Source organism: Vitis vinifera, chromosome 10 (assembly GCF_030704535.1).
Source record: "Vitis vinifera cultivar Pinot Noir 40024 chromosome 10, ASM3070453v1".
NCBI lineage: Eukaryota > Viridiplantae > Streptophyta > Magnoliopsida > Vitales > Vitaceae > Vitis > Vitis vinifera.
The window spans coordinates 16,744,144-16,767,766 of NC_081814.1; the positions used below are offsets into that span (position 1 = coordinate 16,744,144).

Genomic DNA, 23,623 nt, shown 5'->3' on the forward strand with positions numbered 1-23,623 from the left:
AAAAAATTATTTATAAAAATTTATTTCATTATTATTGGTATAGACTAAAAAATGATTTAATTAATTTGATAAATAAAAAATGAAGATTGATATTAGCATTACTAAAATAATTTATTAAATATACATTGACTTCCTTAATCAAAATAGATTGTTCTCACTTCAATTTATAATACTTAGTAAGTAAATTAGATCTACACATATCAAACAAATTGTTATCATTATTGTTTTTATTTAAGTACCTTGACATGTAAACATATTAACTATACATTGACTTATAAATTATCTGTCAAGATTCTATTATATAAGTTATGAAAGAATTCAATAAATTTTATATATGTCATTATTGGTTTAAACAAGTGGTTTATGTCATTATTGTTCATTTAAATAGATAATATTGACATATATCACCTTAAGTCAAGACAATATATGTCAACAATGACCCTTTTTCTTATAGTGATGACCAAGATAAGTCATCCCTCCAATTAAAAGGTGGCGTACTCCAATCTCTACTAGATTGTCCAAATCCATAACTGATTATGGACAACTTATCTACTTATAAGGAACTCATGACTTGCATCTTCTATGAAATTCATAATGTAATTAAGTCATGTACAATGTAAGAGATATGAGTTGAATGCTCAAATCAATATCAATGCATAAAAGGGATAGCAAAATGATAGTTAAGTCTTACTTTGTTACATTATGTCTTGCTTTTAGGGGCTCCATCCCAACACAAGACTTTATATCATGAATATAAAAAACCAATAACCTATATTGATATGTTTAATCCTAAATGATCAAATGTTTTCAATACTAAAGGATCCAAGATCATCTAGTATGTTGAAAAGAAAAAATCAATAACTTAGTCCATATGAATATCAACAAACCAAATAACATCCCAACAACTAATAAAGTATCAATTATTGGAACTCAAATATGTGCGTTAGTTTCTCACAATGATTGATTATGCAACATAAAGAGCTCATATCATTTGATTTAACTCAAATTGATGCTAAGATCTTAATTATGGATCTAACTTCTATTTTGAGCTTAATTTTATGTTTAAGAGATAAACAAAATACTAAGTTCAAAAGTTATTCTCAAGCAAGAAAGTGGAAGAGGTTAAATATGCATAAATGAGATGTAGGATTTGTGAACCATGATGAGAGCTAAGCAAAGCCAAAAAAAAAAAAGTCATGGGCATGAAGTAATAACAAGTAACCATGAAGGAATAAGTTTTTATGTAACATTTCCAAGTTCAAATGAAGATTCAACTCAAAAGATAGCAATTGTAGCACACCTAACTTTCCACTAAATTCTAGGCTAATTCCTAGAATCTTTTTGGGGAACACTACATATTATTTGAAAGCTCAAGAATTCAGGAATCCAAAATTTCAAACAATGTTGATTCGTGCCCACTTGGTGTATCAACTGATTCATGTCCAGTTGGTGCTCCTTGATTGAGGGAGTAATCAACAAAATTTATAACCTATTACACCATGAACTAAGGTAGCAAAGACAAAGCTACTATAGCATAGTGGCTCTAGGATCGTTCATTGGGATGGGTTTTTACTTCACAATTGATATTAATTCAAAGATGAATTGGTGTCTTTTCATTTCAAGGTTAGCTTTAAAAGAAAACATAAAGTTGTTTGAATGAAAAAGGTTTGGTTTTAAACTAACCAAAAATAGTAACTGATTTTACTTCCAAAGAAAAGTGTTTCTTGGAGTTTAGATCACTGGGCTCAGATTCCTTGTACAAAAAGGGAGTTTCAATCACTTGTTTCTTTTCCTCGCATTGGGGATTTAACATATAGTTATTTCCCGAACCGGTGTGGTACAGATGCTTCCCATTAATGGGTTCAAACACTAAATTCCTCTCACTGATGCACCTTGCAATGGCTCGTGCCTCTCACCTAGCATTTACCATTCAAGGTGATCTTTAACCTTGGATTACCCGTCAAAAGCTCACAAGAGATAACTAATGGATGTCTCCTTAGAGTCCAAAAGCTTACCAAGTGTTGGCTATTCTAGAAATCCTACCTTCAAACCACCTCCCAAAGGCTCGCAAGAGATAAACTAGTGTATTTCAATGGAAGGAGACCACTTGCCTTATCAAGTGTTGGCCCAGGTGATTTAAAGGCGTTTTAAGTTAACTAAAAAGATAAAAACCATTAACGGGTCACACTTTCTCTTCATTAAAAACCAAAACAACAAAACTTTCAATTTATGCATGTGGAAACTTACCTGGCTTTCTTCACTCCAAGAGACGAAGAGCCTAGCCTCTCATCCTCTGAGGAAAAATCCTCAGAGTTTGGTTGGCTAGAAAGAAAAAGTAAACAATATACAATACAATTAAAATGAGAAGGTAAGATAGAGCAAAGGCTCTGTATTTTACTTCCTTGCAAAACTGTACAAAGGATCCGTCTCTGAGAACAAGCTCCCGAGATATTGATATTTTCTAAAGAAGATTACAAACTATATATAAGGGGTTATTCACCCTTTTTCCAAACTTAATAACTAAGGAATCCTATAATTGGTGGGTTACAAGGAGAGTTTGGGGATTTAGACATCAAATATCTAAAGCAAAATATCTCAAAATGTCGGTCGCAAATATCTGGAAGTTTCAGGAGAACACCGCAGCACTGTACAAAATGGCTGCGAAACTCTCCAGGTAAGCGCTATCAGATGATCCGGATATGTCTGACCGGGGAAGTTGAATCGCCCTCCTTTCCCATCCGGCGTCAGAATTCCGGATGTGAGACATCCGGATGGAATGTCGGCGGAGAAGAATTCCAGATGTGAGACATCCAGGTGGAATGTCGGCGGAGCAGAATTCCGGGTGGAATGTTTTCCCATCCGGCGTCAAGCGCTGGATGCGAAATATCCGAATGGAATGTCGGCGGAGAAGACTTTCGGATGTGAGACATCCGGATGGAATGTGCGATGCCACACGTCCCGCCGCCCTCCGATGGTGTGTCCGGATGCCCTGTCCGGACATCTTTTGCTATGGATTCCAAAGAACTCTCCTCAATCTCTGATTGCTTTGGTGATCAAAAAGCTATTAAAACTCCAAAACTTAACACAATTTTATTAGAATTGATTGCAAGGGTCCTTAATATGTTAATTGGGTTAAAAGGTGATAACTACTACTCAAAAGTGTTTAAAAGAGTTGATTACAAGCTATGAAATAACACTTTTTGAGTAGTAATCAAATGCATAAACCAGAGTTGAAATAAGGAAGATATGACTTTTTGAAGACAACTACGCAAATAGAAACTAAATTCAAAATTCAAAAGAATTTCAAATTGAGCTTTGAATGGCAGAAACTAAGTTAGAAAATTTTGAATTCAACTTCTCAAGCATGAACCAAGCCCCTCCAATCTTCCCATACTTCAATTTTTGGGCTTCCTAAGCACCAAGAAGAGCTTGAATTTTATGATTTTTGAGATATCTTTAATTTCTTTTAGATATTTTTTTAGCCAAAGAGGCTATATATTACTACTTAAACTCAAAGCTTTTTAGGTTTTGGAGAATGGAATGTACAGAAAGAGATTGATCTCTCATTTTGAAATTCTTTAATAAAGTTCTAGGTTTTCTTTTATTTTGTATTATTTTTCAATCTATATTCTTAGAAACCAAACATGGGTTGTGAGTAGAAATCCTCCATCATGTTTGATTAATTTTATGAGTTTCAGAGATATTAACATAAAAGTGAAGAATCCAAGGAGGAGTGGTAAGAAATGATAATGTATTGAATGGTTTGTTTATGTTTTCAAGTTTGAATTGGTAGAAATAAATCCTCTATATTAGTTCACCCCAGATAAGGTATAGAGGATTCTTACCAAGATACTAGTGATTCCTAAAAAGACTTCGATCGCTAGTTACTTCAATTTGATCCTACCATTAACGAATTTAAAGAATCAAATATAGAAGGTGGAAATAAGCTTTTGATTGAATAAAACTGAAAACCAAAGTTAACCATCATATTTAATTGTATTAAGAGATTTATTTTCTAAACTTTTAAAATCTTAGTTCTGGATGCAAATTAGTCTTAAGACTCAACTTCAATCTTAGGTTGATTTTTATCCTAAACCTTGATTTTACATTGCCCTCTCTTTCTAAGGATTCAACATTGGATTGTTAAACTCTCTAAAACATTTTCTTTTATTAAATTTATTTTATTACATATTTTAGGAAATTTGTATCCATATTTTATTCCTATTTATTTAAATTAAGGTTCCACTACTTACAAAAAATAATTAATCTTTCTAACCTAAAAACAATTAAACACATTAGAGATAATCGCAAAGGATTGAACTTGAAATATTACAAAGTTGTGGTAACTCTATCTCTTATTTTTCTTAGCTAGGGTTATCACATATTTAGGATTTAATATTTTAGTTATAACAAAGATTTTTCGGCCAAGAAAATGGTGTGGCCTGGGATTGGCATTGTTTAGTTTTATTGAAGAATTAATTTTTTGTTTTTAGGTTAAATTAGATTTTTATCTTTGTTTTATATTTTTTTATTGGATTTCACTTATTTTATGTTAAGATATATATATTCAAATCAAGTTGTTAAAGTCTAGAATTTGAATGCTATAATGGAATATAGCAATGTTGGAACACAATCTAAGTCTTCATTAGTTTACAAGATGATAAGGGATTACCTTAATTCCAGGCCTGCATCAAATTATACATTAGTAAAAGATCACCTAAATCTAGGCTTGCTCATAGGTATAAATCAATGGAAGACTATCTTAGCCCTCCATTGATCTCTCTTTCACCTTTCAATGCTCAGTTTTCTAGTAACTTCATAACTCATTTTGATTTAGGTGAGTTTAGGAACACTATAGTTGTAGTACTTGCTTAACTAGAACTTGACATATGCTCTTTATGAGTTGGAATAAGTTAGTTGATCACATAATGGGAAGATCTAAGACTCAAGGATTGTAGAAGTAATCTTGAGAGGTTGATAGCATTCACCTTGTTAGATTACAAACACTAGTTTATGGAGAGCTTACATATAGTAGATAGTAAGCCATAGATCCAAACACTTTTGTCTCATTGTAATTAAATGGGATACTGGAGTGTAGTTGACTTTTTATAGTAAGATGTTGAGTCATCTTTAGAATTAGATTTTAATGGAGTTAGTATTTGCTTATGGGTCTCAATGGTCCTCACTCAAGTTTGCATTCCTTAATGACACAATTTATAAGGGTGTTTTTCTGAATATGTAAGGTTGCCCAAGAGTTTGTGAATGGTATTTTTGGATTGAGTTAATTGATTGGTTGAAGCTCAATTAGGTCAATTAATATTTTAGGACCCATGTAAGATAGTTTAAGTAACCCAAGCCTACTAGAAACCTATATATACTCCTCTCTCCCTCTCTCCCTTTCATCTCTAGATGTTGATAAGTCGATTTAGAGCTACTTATTATCTATGATTTAACTTTATATTTCATTAGTTTAAGAGTAATTTTATCTTAACAATCATTATTTTTATTGTTTTAGGTCTCAAATAGCTAAGAGTATGAAAAGAGAGCAATATAAGGCAAAATTGGAAGAAAAATATGAAGTTCGGCGAAAATGTGAAATCTGTCACGGCTGGAGCTCTCAAGCACCGCTGCAGCCTCTTACGTGACAATTTGCGTAACTCACCCTAGAGGAAAGCGCCGTTGCGGGAAGGACTTAAACATTGCAACAAGACAAAATCGTCGCGGTTGAAAGAGCTTGTCTGCTGCGGCGCTCAAAGGAATTTCAGAAATCCTAGGAACCTGAGACTAAAGCGCTGCGGCGGGAGACACTGAGCGCCGCGACCCGATATTTAAAATTTGAAAATTATTCATCCTTATCTCATTCTGTTTAGATTCGAATTAGGTGGGACGTCAGTTTACGATACTGGGACTATAAATAGACGAAAGTAGGGTTTATTTGGGGATCTTGGAGACCTGGGAGAAGGAGGATCTTAAAGACCTAGGAGAAGAAAGAGCTTGGAGGACAAGAAAGGGATTTGCAGATTTTCTTCTATTTTTCTGGTTTATTCTTCCATTTTCTTTATGATTGTAATTCAGGATGTTTGTTCTTCATCTTAAGATGAACTAATTTCCTTTGTCTAGGGCTGAGATGTAGCTCAATCATGATTTATGTTTTTGATTGGTTTAAATTAATTCTCTATTTTGCATCAATTTATTTGTGTATCTATTTTGCGCTTAATACTCTCAATTCTTAAAGGCCCAAGTTTTGATTGATTTTATGATTTAGGTTGATAACGAGAGTTAGAATCTAAATTAGATCCATAGAATAGATTACGTTAGAATGAATGAATAGTAGAGATACATTACCATGTTCTAAGAGATTTATAGTTAAATCTATAATAATTCCATAGATCTTAATTACTCCTTTAGACTTAAATTCACATAGAGATATGTTGGGTTAGTAATTTAAGGAGCAATCTGATATATTTCGAGAGAAAATATTCGTTGGCTTAGGGAATTAAATCTTCAAATAAAGCTTAACAGGAATTAGGTCAAGCAATCAATTGCATGAAAAGTGTTTGTAGTGAAATCAAAAGCCCTAGATTGTTTAAATCATAAGAGTTTGAATTTATTTTCTTTAATTGTTTAAGTTGCTTTCTTCTACAACTTTAAATATTCGGTTGATCAAATAGTAGTAGAAATAATAAATTTTAGTAATTAGTAGCATAGTCCTTGTGGGTTCGATATTTGTACTTAGGTACAATTATATTACTTGAACGATTTGTATACTTGCGAACCAACACATCAAGTTTTTGGCGCCATTGTCGGGGACTATTTGTTACTAATATTAATTCCAGTTATTTCTATGCTAATTTTATTTATTATCTTTTTATTCTCACTCAATTGTTTTTCTCTTTTTAGGTTTTCTTAGTGTATGAGACGTACAAGGAGTCTGGACTTAGTAATGATCGACCTTGATATCAACAAAACACTGCGAAAACTAAATCTAAAATGCAAGCAACAAGTAATTCAAGAGGTTCCTGTAATGGGGGATGAGAATCATGGTGATAATGGAGTCCCAAACAGGGCACTCAAGGATTATTCTGTTCCTAATGTGGGTGTCTCAAGCATTTGAAGGCCACCCATCCAAGCTAACAATTTTGAGATCAAACTGGCATTTATTCAAATGATTCAATCTTCGGTTCAATTTGGAGGATTGGCCAATGATGATCCTGATCTACATATTGCAAATTTCTTAGAAATTTGTGATACCTTCAAGCATAATGGTGTGACCAATGATGCAATAAGACTTCGATTGCTTCCATTCTCTCTAAATAACAAGGCTAAGGCATGGTTAATTTCATTACCTTAGAGGATAATCACTACATGGGATGGACTGGTTAACGCTTTTCTTGCTAAATACTTTCCACCGGTAAAATTTGCAAAGATGAGGAATGATATAACTAACTTTTTACAACAAGATCAAGAGTCCCTTTATGAAGCTTGGGAGAGGTTCAAAGATCTTTTAAGAAAGTGCCCACACCATGGCTTACCAATGTGGATGCAAGTGCAAACGTTCTACAATAGTTTGCACCCTAATACTCAAACCATGGTGGATGTAGCAAGCGGAGGAGCTTTTATTAATAAGACACCGGATGAGGGATATCAACTTATAGAAGTGATGGCTAGCAAAAATTTCTTGAAGTCTACGGATAGAAATGCACAAAAGATGATAGTTGGGGTTCATGATATCGATGTTTTTAATAATTTGGCTGCTCAAGTTGCAATTTTAAATAATAATTTTAAGAAATTGAATGTTGTTGTTGTTTCTAATTTAGTTTGTGAAAATTGTGCAGGTAATCATCCTAGCTTGGAGTGTCAAGTTAGAGGCCCATATGAAGCAAATCCATCTGAACAAGTGAACTATGTGGCCAATAATCAACGTCAATACAATCCCAACTCCAATTATTTCAACCAAGGATGGAAGAATCATCCAAACTTCTCATGGAGTAACAACACTCATGTGCAAAAACCACCCTTTGGCTTCCAATCTCAAGAGAATAAGCCAAACTTGGAAGAAGTTTTCACCCAATTTATGCAAAAGACTAACATTTTATTAATGATACTAAAGCAAATTTCAGGAACCAAGGTGCAAGTATTCGTAACCTTGACCATCAAGTGGGTGAGATTTCTAAGTTATTGACGGAGAGAACACAAGGAGCACTTCGTAGTATCATAGAGACAAATCCTAAGGAGCATGTAAAGGGCATAACTCTTAGAAGTGGGAAGGAGTTAGAACAATCAAAGGAGGTCGAGCAACAAGAAAATAAGGAGGATACTTCGGTTCCCAAGGAACAAGATGATTCCACTCCTATATAGCCATCTATTCCAAAACCATCATCTAATGCCATCCATTTTCCTCAAATGCTGAAAAAGCAAAATTTAGATAAGCAATTTTCTAAATTTATTGATATTTTTAAGAGCTTACATATCAATCTTCCTTTTGTAGATATGCTAGAGCAAATGCCGAAATATGCTAAATTATTAAAGGAGGTGTTATCAAATAAGAGGAAATTGATAGACAATGAGAAAGTGATGCTCACTAAAGAGTGCAACACCATTCTTCAAAGGAAGTTTCCTCCTAAGCTAAAAGATCCAGGGAGTTTCACTATACCTTGCATTATTGGTGATTTTGATAAAGTTTTATGTGATCTTGGTGCAAGTGTTAATTTGATGCCTCTTTCTATTTTTAGGAAACTTGGACTAGGGGAAGTGAAGCCTACTACAGTATGTTTGCAACTTGCGGATAGATCTATTAAACATCCAATAGGCATTATTGAGGATGTTTTGGTAAAAGTGGATAAGTTTATATTTCCGGCTGATTTTATTGTATTAGATATGGAAGAAGACCGGGATGTTCCACTTATATTAGGAAGACCTTTTCTTGCTACAAGTAGAACTCTTATAGATGTTCATCAAGGTAAGTTGATTTTAAGGGTTCAAGATGAACAAGTTACGTTTAATGTCTTTGAGGCTATGAAATTTCCATCTGATGTTGATGCATGCTTTGCAATTAGTGTTTTGGACAGGATGGTAGCTGAAACATTTCATGAAACTTTTCCTACTTCACCTTTAGAAAATTGTATAATGAATGGTAGAACTTTAGGAACTCTTTGTGATGATGATGATATAATTGAATGTGTTAATAATCTTGATGCATTGCCAACTTATGAGTTTCCAAAAAAGTTAAAGTTTAAAGAATTAGGGGTTATTCATGTTAACAATCATACATTAAAGAAGGAGTCTCCTAAACTTGAACTTAAAGTATTACCATCTCGTCTCAAGTATGCCTTCTTAAATTATTCTAGCTTTTATCCTGTTATTATTAACTCTTCTTTGAATGATTTAGAGAAGGAAAAACTATTAAGAGTTTTGAGGGAGCATAGGAAAGCTATTGGATGGACTATTGACGACATCAAGGGAATAAGCCCATCGATTTGTATGCATAAGATCCTATTTGAAGAAAGCTACAAGCCAACAGTTCAACCGCAACGAAGTTTAAATTCATCTATGCAAGAAGTGGTTAAGAAAGAGGTTCTGAAGCTTTTAGATGCAGGTATAATTTACCCAATCTTGGATAGTACATGGGTAAGTCCAATTCAAGTAGTTCCTAAGAAGGGAGGTATAACTGTAGTGAAGAATAATAATAACGAACTTATCCCCACAAGAACAATAACCAGTTAGAGAGTTTGTATTGATTACCGAAAGCTTAATGATGCCACAAGAAAGGATCACTTTCCTTTACCCTTCATTGACCAAATGGTGGAGAGACTTTCCGGTCATGATTATTATTGTTTTCTAGATGGATATTCGAGATACAATCAAATCCCCATAGCACCGGAAGATCAAGAGAATACCACTTTTACATGCCCATATGACATTTTTGCTTACCGACGAATGTCATTCAGTTTATGCAATGCTCCGGCCACTTTTCAATGTTGCATGATGTCCATTTTCTCCGATATGATTGAAAAATGCAATGAAGTGTTTATGGATGATTTTTTTGTTTTTGGTTTTTCTTTTGATGATTGCCTTTCTAATCTTTCTTTGGTTTTGCAGCTATGTGTTGACACAAACTTGGTTTTAAATTGGGAAAAATGCCATTTTATGGTAAGAAAAGGTATTGTGTTGGGACATCGAATTTTTGTAAAATGAATTGAGGTGGATCGTGCCAAAATAGATGTGATTGAGAAGTTGTCACCACCTACAAATGTAAAGGGAGTTAGAAGTTTTCTTGGTCATGCAAGATTTTATAGAAGATTCATTAAGGACTTTTCAAAAATTTCTAAACCTCTTTGTGATTTAGTGGCTAAGGATGCAGTTTTTGATTTTTCTAAAGAATGTTTAAATACTTTTGAAACTCTTAAGTCTAAACTGATATCTTCTCCTTTTTATTGTTGCACCTGATTGGGAATTGCCTTTTACATTGATGTGTGATGCTAGTGACTTTGCTATAGGTGTTGTTTTAGGGCAGCGGAAAGGTAAAAATTTTCTCGTGATTTATTATGCTAACAAGGTTTTACCATCACAAGCAATAGAAGTTCATCATCCATCAAAGAGAACTTTTACAATGAATAGGCAATGATTGAAGCACTATTTGGGAGGAAATTTTAACACCGAAAGGGTGTCTATTGTGCTTTCAATTCCGAAGTAGAAGCGTGGGAAAATTTTAGCTAACGACTTAAATTTTAGCATTTTTCGGGAGGCAACCCGATTTATTTTGAGCAATTTTTATTTTCGAATCTTGAATTATTTTTAGTTGTTAGGATTTTTATTAACTTTGTTTTTATTTTGTTTCAAAGTTAATTTAGTTAGTGAATTTTTAGAGTTAATTGTTTGGTAGTTTAGGATTAATTTTTATTTTTTTATTTTAAACTACTTTTCCTTTATTTTCAAGAGAAAAATGGCTTTTTACATACCTAGTGAAAGAAGCCACGGTGGGAGGCATTGAGTGTTGCAGATGACTCTTCAAAAGTTGCTCATAAGAGACCCGAGGCTAAACAGCCATGGCTGGTAAGGCTTTGTGCCGCAGCAGTCACCCCCAATTGAATTTCTCTTGTAAAAATTCGAGCTTTGCACCATGGTGGAAAGACTTGAGTGCCGCTACGCGATAAATCCAGTCCGTCTTCTTGTTGGGTCACGATTTGGGGTGATTGTTTCTACCTTTCTACTGCAATTTAGACATTACTAAATGAGAAAGGAGCGATATTTCGATGTGCCCCAAAAATTCATCAAAAAAAGAGTTTTTCTTTTCCTTACTTTTCCTTACTTTATATATATATATATTTTTGTTGATTGAGGACAATGAAAGTAATTAAGTTTGGGAGGAATGATTAATTTCTTCAGGGTTTAGCTAAGTTCAGTTAAAAATGTTTTTTTTCGAAACTTCTTGATTTTTGAGCATTATTTTTCAAGTTGATTCATATATTCAATGATAATATCTTGATTGCTATGATGTGTGGTTGTTGAGATGAAATTTGATATTACTTAGATTTTGAGGATAATTTGGATGTTTGTTCTGTTTGGATTTGAGATTCGATGTTGGTCTAGTATGGTGATTTTGATAATGATCCTGTTTTACATGCTTAGAGACATTTTATCTAGACAATTGTGGATGATTAGAGATCTCAACAAATTTTAGAACTTGGTTGATTGTTACTCAAGGCGAAATCCTAGATTTTCATGTTACTTAGGAGATGATTTAGGCCATTTTTGGATCGTTTTAGCTGTTCTTACTTTACCCTGAATATTTTATCCGCTAGTTACCTATTTGAGCCCTTTTATATAATGATAACCTTATTTTTATTTCTTTAAACCTATCTACCTACCTATTTTAAGCCTAAACACTTATCCTTACCCTTGATGAGAACATTTACATGTTTGTTATTTATTTTGTTTAAGAGCAAAAATATCTTATTGAGAAAAGAATGGAAATGTGTATTGTTAACCCAGTCATAATAGAGAAATAAGTTTGGAGGTTTTGAAGAATAAAAAGAAGAGTGTGCATAAATAAAAAAAAATGGCATTAGTGGTAAAATATGTGAAAAGTGTTTATGAGCACGAAAAAAAGAAAAAGTATGAAAAGTTTCAAGATGATATGAAGTGATGTTAGTATTAAAAGCTCTTAAGTCTGTTACAGTTTGTTCAATTGTGAGTGTTCTCATTCTTTGAATTTATCCTTTCCATTCTTTGTGAGCCAACACCTTAGCCTAACATTACAAGCTTATTAAAGACCTTTTGATCCGAGGTAACATGATGAATCTACATTAGTGGAGAGTAACAAGAAAGCCAAGCCTATGAGATTTGATATCATACATTACTTGTTAGAAGTCGACTTTGTCTATAATTGTTTTTATAAAATTATCTGGGTAGTAGAATTGATTGTTTGAAAGGTTGCTTACTTGGATTTTTCAGAAGATTGAAGGTTTGAATGGAATGAATGTCTGAGTAATCCTTCTAATTTTTGTAATGTTCGATAGATTCTTGACAACTTTGTGTTATTAGTAATTTTTAAGACAATATTATGAATTAAACTTGACGAATGAATTTGATTTTGGAAGTTTGAGAAGTTTTGAATCTTGATTTAGTTTGTGATTTAATTGTTTTTAGGATAGTTATAGGTTTGATTTTATTTTGTTTTTGCTCAAGGACTAGCAAAATGTTAAGTTTAGGGGAATTTGATAAGTCAATTTAAAGTGACTTATTATCTATTATTTAACTTGATATTTCATTAGTGTAAGAGTAATTCTATCTCAGCAATCATTATTTTTATTGTTTTAGGTCTCAAATAGCCAAGAGTATGAAAATGGAGCAATAAAAGGCAAAATTGGAAGAAAAATATGAAGTTCGGCGAAAATGTGAAAACTGCCACGACGAGAGCTCTCAAACGCCGCTGCAGCCTCTTACGTGACAATTTGCGTAACTCACCCAAGAGGAAAGTGCCGCTACGGGAAGGACTTAAGCGTCCCGGCGTGACAAAACCGTTGCGGTTGGAGGAGCTTGTCCGCTGTGGTGCTCGAAGAAATTTCAGAAATCCTAGGAACCCGAGACTAAAGCCTCGTGGCTGGAGACATTGAGCGCCGCGGCCCGATATTTAAAATTTGAAAATTATTTGTCCTTATCTCATTCTATTCAGATCCGAATTAGGTGGGACGTCAGTTTACGATACTAGGACTATAAATAGACGAAAGTATGGTTTATTTGGGGATCTTGGAGACCTGGGAGAAGGAGGATCTTGAAGACCTAGGAGAAGAGAGAGCTTGGAGGACAAGAAGGGGATTTGCAGATTTTCTTCTATTTTTCTGGTTTATTCTTCCCTTTTATTTATGATTGTAATTCAAGATGTTTGTTCTTCATCTTAAGATGAACTAATTTTCTTTGTCTAAGGCTGAGATGTAGCTCAATCATGATTTATGTTTTTGATTGGTTTAAATTAATTCTCTATTTTGCATCAATTTATTTGTGTATCTATTATGCGCTTAATGCTTTCAATTCTTAAGGGCCCAAGTTTTGATTGATTTTATGATTTAGGTTGATAATGAGAGTTAGAATCTAAATTAGATCCATAGAATAGATTACGTTATAATCAAGGAGGAAAAAATCAGAAAAAATCGGCGAAATATCGCTGATATATCGCGTGTCGGCGGGGGGCAAAACGACAAATGGAGGAGATAAGTCGGTCGGGCGATTTTTCGCCAAAAATCACCCCTCTCTCTCCAGCGTGATCTGACGGCCCAGATCATGCCCGTGTTGATCCAACGCCCAGATTTGAATCCCAACGTTAACAAAGAGATCCAACGGCCAGATTGCTTCCAAATTGTGATCCAACGGCCAAAATTAATTTTAAACGGTAACTTAAGGTTCCAACGGCTATTTTGGCCCAAATTTCATCTATAAATAGCCAATTTTGCATCAATTTCATCCATCTTTGCTTTGATTCTTCATTTGCTCTTTTATTACTCCAATTTTTTCCAAGATTGCTCAATTATTCAATCATTTTAAGGTATGTTTGTCTGAAATTATAATTAATTTTGTTTGCAATAATTAATTCATGTATTTTTAATTAATTAGTATGTTTACATTCAATTGTAATTATTTTGTATATTTTTATTGAATTAATTTAGGTTATGATATATTTATTTTAGATGATTATTTGTGATTTAAATTCGTATTTAGAATTACATTAAACTAATTAACTTAGCTAAATTGTTTAATTAATTTAATTAACATAGTAAATTATGTAATTAATTTAATTAACATGGTTAATTATGGAATATTAAATATGCTCAATTTTTTATATTATCGCGATTTATTTTCATATTCAATTATGATTAATTTCAATATTTAGTAAATTTGTCATAAAATTATATTTAGATTTTGAAAATTAACTTAGGCAATTTATTTAATTAGTTAAATTAACATGAACTACTATATATGGAATATTAAATATGCTCAATTTTTTATATTATCGCGATTTATTTTCATATTCAATTATGATTAATTTCAATATTTAGTAAATTTGTCATAAAATTACATTTAGATTTTGAAAATTAACTTAGGTAATTTATTTAATTAGTTAAATTAACATGAACTACTATATATGGAATATTAAATATGCTCAATTTTTTATATTATCGCGATTTATTTTCATATTCAATTATGATTAATTTCAATATTTAGTAAATTTGTCATAAAATTACATTTAGATTTTAAAAATTAACTTAGGTAATTTATTTAATTAGTTAAATTAACATGAACTACTATATATGGAATATTAAATATGCTCAATTTTTTATATTATCGCGATTTTTTTTTCATATTCAATTATGATTAATTTCAATATTTAGTAAATTTGTCATAAAATTACATTTAAATTTTAAAAATTAACTTAGGTAATTTATTTAATTAGTTAAATTAACATGAACTACTATATATGGAATATTAAATATGCTCAATTTTTTATATTATCGCGATTTATTTTCATATTCAATTATGATTAATTTCAATATTTAGTAAATTTGTCATAAAATTACATTTAGATTTTAAAAATTAACTTAGGTAATTTATTTCATTAGTTTAATTAACATATATTTAAATTTAAGTGTATTTTTCTTGCAATAGATTTAGCATGGCTAGTGAAGGTGGTTCTGCCGTGCTAGGGCGAGATCCGGCTTGGAAATATTGTTTACCAATTGAGGGTAATCGAAATGGAACAATTTGTAATTTTTGTGGGTTGGTAATGAAAAGTGGAGGCATCACACGATTCAAGTCTCATTTAATGCATCAGGACCCACATAACAACACCAAAAAGTGTCCAAGAGTGCCGCCCGAAGTGAAAGAAGAGGTACGATTGTTGGTGCATGACAAACAAAAAGCAAAAGCAAAGAAAAATGTTGATATTGAAGAAATTCGTAGTCAATTACGTGGCACAATGGGGACGCATCATACACATTTGGTAAACGAAGATGATGATGATGAAGATGCTGAGGATGAAGATGTGTATATGTATCCGACAGATATGCACCCAAATAGCGAGATGCATATCGATCTGCAGTTCGTGCCTCGAAAGCATCTAATTGGGAACGTGAACAACATGAGAATATTGTAGGAAGCAAACGCAAATCGGGAGAGTCTTCTACTGGTATACCGTCGACGATGAGAAAATCACAGAGTATGCGACATTCGCATCATTCACCCCCTATTGCCCCTTCGCTTTACAAGTCTTCTGCAGCAAAACAAAAAAATATCAAAGATATATTCAAGGGTGGTGCAATTAAAGAAACGATGGGACGCTTAATCAACAAATTCTTCATTTATGAAAGTGTCGCACCCGCAAAAGCAAAGTCTCATCACTTCAAGAATATGATTATTGGTGCACAACAAGCAGGTAATTACTAATTTATCAAATGTTATATTGTGTTATACTTTTAGTAAGTATAGTATTTTGTGACATGTTTTACATATGAATTGCAGGAATGGGAATCGAACCTCCATCTCCATATGAAATAAAGAATAAATACTTGGAAATGGAGTACAAAGAAATGGAAGCTTATGTGAACCAACAAAGGGAAAAATGGAAGACATATGGGTGCACAATAATGTCAGATGGATGGACAGGGCCCACGAAATTAAGTATTATTAATTTCATGGTTTATTCTAAAGGGACCACGGTGTTCCTTAAGTCAGTCGATGCATCAAACTATATCAAAGACCACAAGTATATATATGAGCTTTTGAAGACTATTATCAAAGAAGTCGGTAAGGAAAATGTGGTCCAAATTGTCACAGATAATGGGTCGGCATTCATGAAAGCAGGGAAACAATTGATGAAGAAGTATAACTTATATTGGACTCCGTGTGCGGCACACTGCATTGACTTAATCTTTGAAGACATCGGTAAAAGACCCAATGTTATCGAGGTGATAAACAATGCTCGCAAGATAACTAACTTCATTTACAATCATGGTTGGTTACTAGCACAAATGAGAAAGTATTGTGGTGGAGACATTGTTCGACCAGGAGCCACAAGGTTTGCTACCAATTATATTGCTCTTGACAGTCTTCTAAAAAAAAGGGCTGATTTGAAAAAATTGTTTATGAGTGATGAATGGGCACAACACAAACTCAGTCGAACAAAACTTGGACGAGAATTGGAGCAATTATTGTTTGACCATACGTATTGGGACAGATTGACAAATATAGTTTCATTATATGAGCCATTATACGTGGTGCTTCGACTTGTGGATTCTGAAGTTGTTCCCACAATGCCATTTGTGTACGAGCTTATGCACGTGATGAAAGAGAACCTTATTCGTCAAGGAGCTGGAGATTGGATGTTCAAAATAATACAAGATCGTTGGCAGAAAACACTAAAACATCCACTTCATGAAACAGGTACTTAAATACTATATATCTTTATAAGTTTTTACTTTGTATTTAAGTTTCTTTAAAAAAAAAAATACTAACTCTACTAAATTTTATTGTAGCATACTTCTTGAATTCAAGATTTCAATATAGGTGTGGAGTTGGTAGTGATCCGGAACTACTTCAAGCTGTTCATGATGTTTTTGCAAAATTAGATCCAACTACTGAATCGCTTGGTCAATTTGGAAATGAGGTGAATAAAAAATTGTTATTTTTGTCAATAAAACAATAATTTCATTCATCAATTTATTTGAACGTTTACTAACAAATTAAATGTTGAATACATAGCTTGTACTTTTTCGAGATGCAAAAAGAGGATTCGGTGATCGAGCGGCAATTGCATCAAGGTCAACCATGGTGCCCGGTGAGTCTTTATAGGAAAAAATTGATTATTATTATTGTAAGTTCACCACATAAGTATTTATATGATTATCAAATTCGTTGCAGCTGAATGGTGGTTTATGTATGGGAATCAAACACCTACATTGAGAAAGTTAGTCATCAAAGTTCTCTCACAAACTGCGTCATCTTCTGCATGTGAGAGAAATTGGAGCACGTTTGCTCTCATCCACACAAAGCAACGAAATCGTTTGGCTTACCCTCGATTGGAGCAATTAGTGTTTTGTTACTATAATATGAGGCTAAAGTTATGCGATATGGAGGCAGAAAATGATCGAGTTGCTGAAAAAGATTACATTGATCTTCTTGACATTTCAGCCGAGGTGGGTGAAGAAGAAGATAATCAGTTGTTCCAATGGGTTAGGCCTATACACTTGGATGACGAAGTTGGAAATCCTGATCCACGAATTGCCGCTAATGCTCGAGAATTTGGAGTTAATGTTGAACGTGTGTTGTCCGAAGAAGTTCACTCTGAAAGTTTTAGCAAAGATACTGATGATTCCCTTCATGCGACATATTCCCACCAAGAGATTGACTCCACAAGTGCTGGCCATAGTAGTAGACCTAGTGCTGCAGGTACTTCTGCTTCTGGTTACGATGGTTCAAGAGGTGGAACTGATGATGGAGGTGATAATGGGGGAGGAGATATTGATGAACGTCGACATAGTCAATATCCAATCAGCCAATTTACTTGTGAAAATGATTTCACACACTGCACACAGGATGAAGACCATGGCTCTAGAAGAGCTGGTCCAGGCATAGGAGCTATTGGGAGGCCTTATAGAGGAATAGAACGAATGATGGAATGAATGATGGAACCATATAACGAGGAGTTACTTTCAGGGAGTTTTGAATCTATGAGTATAGGGACTCAATTTAGTGACTCCTCGAATGAGGCTAACGTCTACCCTCCTCATGTGATGAGTTATGGTCAACCTTCAAGTTCAACAGATGAAGAGTTTGGTATGTCGCATTATTTCCCTTCCAGACAAATGCCATACCAAATTCCATATCAGATGGAAGAAGGATTTGGCGTTAACACATGGGTGAACTTTGAGTATCCTATCCATGTAGAAGCAGTAGGCAGGACTCAAGAGATATATGCATGGCATGTTAGAATTTATAACCAATATTATCGAGGCTCATTGACTTGGTACCAATATTGTCTCCAACAGCAAGCCGGGGTTCCTTCATCTATCAATCCCATTGAACCACATCGAAACTCATTTTGGTACTAAAGGGACATTGCAATGTAATGTGTACAAATTATTGTTATTTAATGAAATGAAGTATTTGATGTGACTTTATAATGAGAACAATTACGAAATTAACATTTCTTATAGATCGACATGATATAATTACATCTAATATCGCAAATTATATCATATATATATCAAAATTTTTAATAAAACAATTTTAAAATGTCTATTATACTTCTAATTATATTATTATGAGGTTTTTCTTGCATTTTCATGAGTTTTTAACAATTTTAAGCCTACCAATAATATCCGCCGATATATCTCCGATATATCCGTAAAATCGAATTACCGATATATCCGTGATTACCGATATTTTCATCCTTGGTTATAATGAATGAATAGTAGAGATATATTACCATGTTCTAAGAGATTAATAGTTAAATCTATAATAATTCCATAGATCTTAATTACTCCTTTAGACTTAAATTCACATAGAGATATGTTGGGTTAGTAATTTAAGGAGCAATCTGATATATTTCGAGATAAAATATTGGTTGGCTTAGGGAATTAAATCTCCAAATAAAGCTTAACAGGAATTAGGTCAAGCAATCAATTGCATGAAAAGTGTTTGTAGTGAAATCAAAAGCCCTAGATCGTTTAAATCATAAAAGTTTGAATTTATTTTCTTTAATTGTTTAAGTTGATTTCTTCTACAACTTTAAATATTTGGTTGATCAAACAGTAGTAGAAATAATAAATTTTAGTAATTAGTAGCATAGTCCTTGTGGGTTCGATATCCGTACTTAGGTACAATTATATTACTTGAACGATTCGTATAGTTGCGAACCAACACATCAGATGTTAAGGCAGTCTTGCTTCCTATTCAGTTAGAGTGAAAGAACCCTAACCACCAACCCTCCTATAGGATTCCACCCCTCTAATGTTGAGATGCAAAAAGACAGTCATTGCAATAGAAAATCTATGGGGTTCACAAGATGTGCTACAACTATAACACCTTTTACAAGTTCTTTTCACCAACTAGATCATATTTAGGAACATCTAAATCTAGGTAAATACTTTTTTAGCACAACTATCTAGATCTAAAAGTTTGTATTATCTATATGTTTTTGTTATATATAGATATAGAGGCCCTAGGAAGAATTAACACACCTAACTGGTACTAGGATATGGTATGGAGTAATACTAATATTCCTTATACACATGTCCTTAAGATCACCCATTGGGCCACATTGTCTCAAACCCATGATCTATCATGGTATCTATCTTGAGAATATCTATTGTCACCCACCTTAATCAATAGTGACACAATCCATAAGGAATTTATAACCACCTAAGGGTTTCACCTATAGGACAAAATCATTAAAAACCTCAATGTTAGCTCTATATTTTCTTAAGGTTGAGAGCTCATGCAATATAGTAACTTGGTGAAGTCATGACTTCCTGATAACCTAAATCATAACTCATCATAAGTTTTGTCCAATGTGCAACCATACACACTAGTGGACTTACCATGGAAACCTATCTCAATGACCAAGATGTTGGGATTGAGCCCTTAAAAGCAAGACATGATGTAACAAAGTTAAACTTAACTATCCTCTTACTATACTTTTAGCTTATTGACATTAATTTGAACATTCAACCCATGTCTCTTACACTTTACATGACTTGAGTGCATCAGGAGTTGTATAAAAGAAACAAGTCATGGGTTCATTGTAAGTAAATAAGTTGTCCACAGTCGGTTTATGGACTTAGGCAATCTAGTAAATAGTACACTACCTTCTAATTATATAGAAGACTTGTCTTAGTCGTCGGCATGGGTTTCCCATGGTAAGTACACTAGTGTATGTGATGCACACTAGACAGAACCTACTGTGAATTGTGATGCAAGACTATCAAATGTCATGATTCACCAAGTTACTATACTACATGGATTTTCAACCCTAAGAGAATATTAAGTTTGTGCCAAAATCAATAGGACACTTTAACCTATGGGTGAAACCCTAAAGTGGTCATATATCCATATGGATTGAGTCATTGTTAATGGAGGTTGGTCACAATAAGTATTCTCAATAGATCCCCCATGATATCTCATGGGATTAGGATAGTATGTCCCTTTAAGTGATCCAAAGGATATGTGATCATCAATCTATGACCATAATAATTCCTTTAGTGGAATTTGACATATGCTTCTTGGAGAATATGTCAACTGATCACATAATAAGTGGGATTTGTAATTCAAGCATTTGAGAGATAATCTTGATAGGTGAAAGCACTACCTTGTTAGATTACAGATACCAGTTCATGGGGAGTTTGTATGCAATGAATAGTAAGTCACGGACCTGAGCTTCATCTCATTATTATTTACATAGGATACTAAAGTGCAGTTGATTCTCTTTAGTGGAATGTTGAATCAACTTCAAAATTGAATTTTGAGGGAGTCAACACTTCTATGGGTCCTAATGGTCCCCGCTCTGAGCTCATATACCATGATGACATGGTTTATGTGGGTTGGATTAGCTCTAAGTTTATTATTGTGCATAAGGGTGTTTTGGTAATTTTGCAAGGTTGCACAAAGGATAATGAACAAGGTCTCTAGTCTGGGCTAATTGATTAATTAGATGGTCCTATGTGGTTAATTAATCAATTAGGACCCGTTTTGGGTTAAATTAAGTGACCCAAGCTTTGATGGGTTCAAGTCACTTAAGCCTAGTAGGCAACCCTATAAATACCCCTTATGGGTTAGGGTTTTCTAATGACTTTGATGAAAGTTGTCTTCCACCTCCACAGTGAAAGAAAACCTTAGTCTGCTCCCTTCTAAAGTCCACACTTTGAAGTGCTAAGATTGTGGTTCAAGTCATCGTACGGAAGATCTTAGGTGTACAAGACCTCCTTGGATGAAGGACTACAACATTTGGACGTGCATATGCCATGTGCACAGGAATTGCATGGAACACGCATAGGTCGTGTGCACAAGAATCCCATGGGACGCGTATGTGGGTAGCAGCATGAGGAGATAAACTCTCCAATTTTTCCAAGCATGTTCTTCATCAGATGGCTTTTGATTTGAGAACATCAAAATCACAAGTATAAGTTTCAAATCTCTAGATCTTTATTCTGTTATAGTTTTTGTAGTCATTTGTTTCTGGTGCAATAGATTTAGAGAAGCCTAGGATAATTTACATGCTCTCTACGAGATCCAAGGACAGGAAACGAAGTAATTCGAGATTCCCAACACATGATAAGTCATCCCTTCAATTAGGAGGTAGTACACTACAATCTCAGTTGGATTGTCTAAGTCCATGAGTTGTAAATAAGTCATTGACTTGTAAGGAACCTATGATTTGGATCTTTTGTGCAACTCTTAATGTACTTAATTCATGTACAATGCAAGTGATGCAGACTTGAAAGTTCATCATACATAATGCATAAATGGGATAGTGACATAGAAAACAAGAATCATAATATAAATAGCAATGAAATCCATTTATTATTACATCATGTCATATTTTTAAGGGCTCTATCCCAACAAATTCATGTACAAAAATATAAATAAAGAGTTATTAAAAAAATTATCGGAAATGATTTATATATTTTTTTAACATTTAGTTAAATAAAATTTGAAATAAAACAATTAAAATTTAATTAATAAATTTTTATTTTAATATCTTATATTTGGTATGAATGGACTAAAAAGTATGTTCATTTTTTTTGTTCACTATATATATGTATACACTATATATGTATACACCATTAAGGGCAAATAGCCAAAGTGGTTTAGAGCTCATCTTTGATGCATGCGGCTATGGTTTGACTCCTAGCCTTAAGTTTCATTTTATGTAAAAAGCTTTGACCGTATCCTTGGGTCATAGTTTTATTTAAGCACATCTTCTAGGTGTCAATCTTGAGGATCAACTGGTGCAATCTAGTGGTAAAGGTCTCACCAAATTTATTCTTAAGGGAAATCAATATCTCTTAAGTATTTTCAAACATGCACAACAATTTTTTTTTCCACCAATTTTGGTAAGCTTTGATATTGCACCTATGTTAAGTGGCATTCTCATACTCAATTTCATCATTGATTGGGATGGTATTTCAAAATACTCCAACTTGACTAAGAAATATAAGATCATGTGATGCCAGATATCATAATTATCACCATTCAATTTCTCTTCTTTATTAAGGTCAATTATAATGTTTTTTGAGGCAATTAATTTGAACAATGTGCAAAATAAGGATGTTAATTTTCTTGGTGCACTTAATTTTTATTGCATAACTCTTTTAAAAAAATAGCAAATTCATTAGTCACAAGATTGAAAGAATAATCAAGTTATCAATCATATCTTATTAGGATAAAGCTCTTAAAAGCATGACATGATGTAACAAATTTGAAGTTTATTATTTGATAAAGTTCAATTTTCACTTTAATCTATCCTTATTCTATGCATTATATCATATGAGCATTTTGGTCTACATATTTTTCATTGTAAATATCTTGGGTGCATTAGGAACTACACAAAAGATTCGAATCATGGGTTCTTTGCAAGTAGATGACTTGTTCATAGCCGATTCCTAGGCTTAGGTAACTTACTTAAGGTTTTAGTGCAGTACCCCATAATTGAAAGAATGGTTGGTCTTGGTCATCTATATGGGTTTTCCATGATAAATGCACTAATGTGTATGGTTACACATTAGACATGATTTATGATGAGTCATGACATAAGGTTATCTGGTAGTTATGACTCCACCAAGCCGTTATGTTGTATTGTCTCTTAACCTTGACAGAATATAAAGCTTGTGTCAAAGTTAGCAGTAGCTTTGACCTATGGGTGAGATCTTAAAGTGATCATATTTTCCCTATGGATTAAGTCACACTATTGATAGAAGTTGATGGCAACAAGTATTCTCAATAGAGACACCATGACATCTCATGAGATTGAGACAATGTGTCACCTTGGATGATCCTAAGATGTGTGTTAAGGTAAACTATGGTCATAGTAGTTCCTTAAGTGGAACTTGACATAAGCTCCTTATGATTTAAGATA

The 23,623-nt window shown here is 33.3% G+C and overlaps 1 non-coding gene across 1 annotated transcript; it reads right to left on the minus strand.

Annotated features, from left to right (window-relative positions):
- Nucleotides 1-7,423: 7,423 nt before the first annotated feature.
- LOC132254593 (small nucleolar RNA R71) lies at nt 7,424-7,530 on the minus strand. Its single transcript, XR_009466855.1, has one exon. It is a non-coding gene; the product is annotated as a small nucleolar RNA R71 (small nucleolar RNA).
- Nucleotides 7,531-23,623: the final 16,093 nt, after the last annotated feature.